Below are 1,572 nucleotides of genomic sequence, written 5' to 3'. Positions count from 1 at the left end.
AGCCTGGCTCTCACTTGCCCACTGCCCAACCCCTGCTGTGCAACTGTGGAGTAGGCAGCAACATACCACAGACCAGCACCGGTTCATGGCCTAGACCTCAACAGGCCACGGACCTGCACTGGTCCATGTCTAGATGGTTGGAGATCCCTCTCATAGCAGGTAAATTAGGGAAAATTTTTGGCCATTATTGAAATGTGCACTACTTCTGGAGATAGATTTTTTAAAAAAAGAACATGTACATACAACAAGATTAATGCATAAAATAGCCAAGAAAGTAGGGGGAAGAATTTAGAACCAAGCCATGATATTACGGCAATACATGGACTTGAAAGATGCTATAAATCTAACAAAATGCAATTTACCAAGGATAAAAAATAAAGCATGAACTGAACTGAAATCCAAAACCTCCCAATGTACATATAATTATAGAGAGAAAATTGACTAAAAACAGAACATTACAAAAGAGTTTCAAGGATTTATTCTCTATTAAGCTCAATATAAGTACAATTTGATATGGCTGCCAAAGTTAGTGTGACAGCAAGCTTTATTTAGAAATAAACCTATTCAAAACTAAATCTTACTCCTAGAGCTTACACTTTTTCCCCCCTGTATTGCCTGCCTTGACTAATGAAAGTAGTATTTACTTCCTGTGGCAACAAAGAAATCCTAAGTCATATCTCTGACATAAATCTTTGTGAATCTAATAATTGTACCAATGCCTTTTAATCCTAGCTATGCTTCAAAATCAACTGTGAAATTTTATAAAAGTACAGACTTTTGAACCTAGGGACATTGAGGTTTTGTGGGACTGGATATTTTCTTTCTTTTTTTTTTTTGAGAGGTTTTTGCTGTAGGAAACAGAGAGACAGAAAGTGAGAAATAACCCCCCAGGGGGGATGACCATGCCACAATCCCTTCTCCTCCATTCTCCTCTCGGGATCTTGGGCACACATGCACATGCGCCTGGCGTGAGTTTAAGTCACTGGGTCCAGGACTCGAACTGCAGTCGACTATGTGGGAGTCCAGCGACATAACCATTACACTAACTGCTGGTCCCTGGGACTGGATATTTTAAAATCCAGGGATAGAATCATCATTATCTCTGTTAGGGAAACTGTAAACAAAAATCAGCTACAAAGGCAAAAACTTATTTAGAATGAGAAACTACACATTACCACATGTGCTTTAGTACCTATAAAATTCCTTCAGAAAAAATAACCAAAGATGAAATACAGACTATAACAAGTAATTCTGTTGTATTATAAATGAATACTATAACTACACGGAAGAGATGGGAAAAATAAATAAATAAATAAATAAATAAATAAATAAATAAAAGCTGGCCCAAGTAACTTTAGAAAACAATGTTTTACCTCAAAGTTGTAAGGGTAATGACAAAGTTAATTTTACATAAACATACCCTAGACAGTAAATGTTTTTGCATAGGGTATGGTTTAAAAATTCTGAATCTGCTTCAGATGTGCTGTCATTGAATGATTTAGTAAATGGATGGTGTATTGTAGAAACAAAGTTTCTCATAGAGAGGAAAGTTACAGATAAGTAAAATGGGGG

Source organism: Tupaia chinensis, unplaced genomic scaffold (assembly GCF_000334495.1).
Source record: "Tupaia chinensis unplaced genomic scaffold, TupChi_1.0 Scaffold000179_1, whole genome shotgun sequence".
NCBI lineage: Eukaryota > Metazoa > Chordata > Mammalia > Scandentia > Tupaiidae > Tupaia > Tupaia belangeri.
This window is presented reverse-complemented; position numbering follows the sequence as displayed.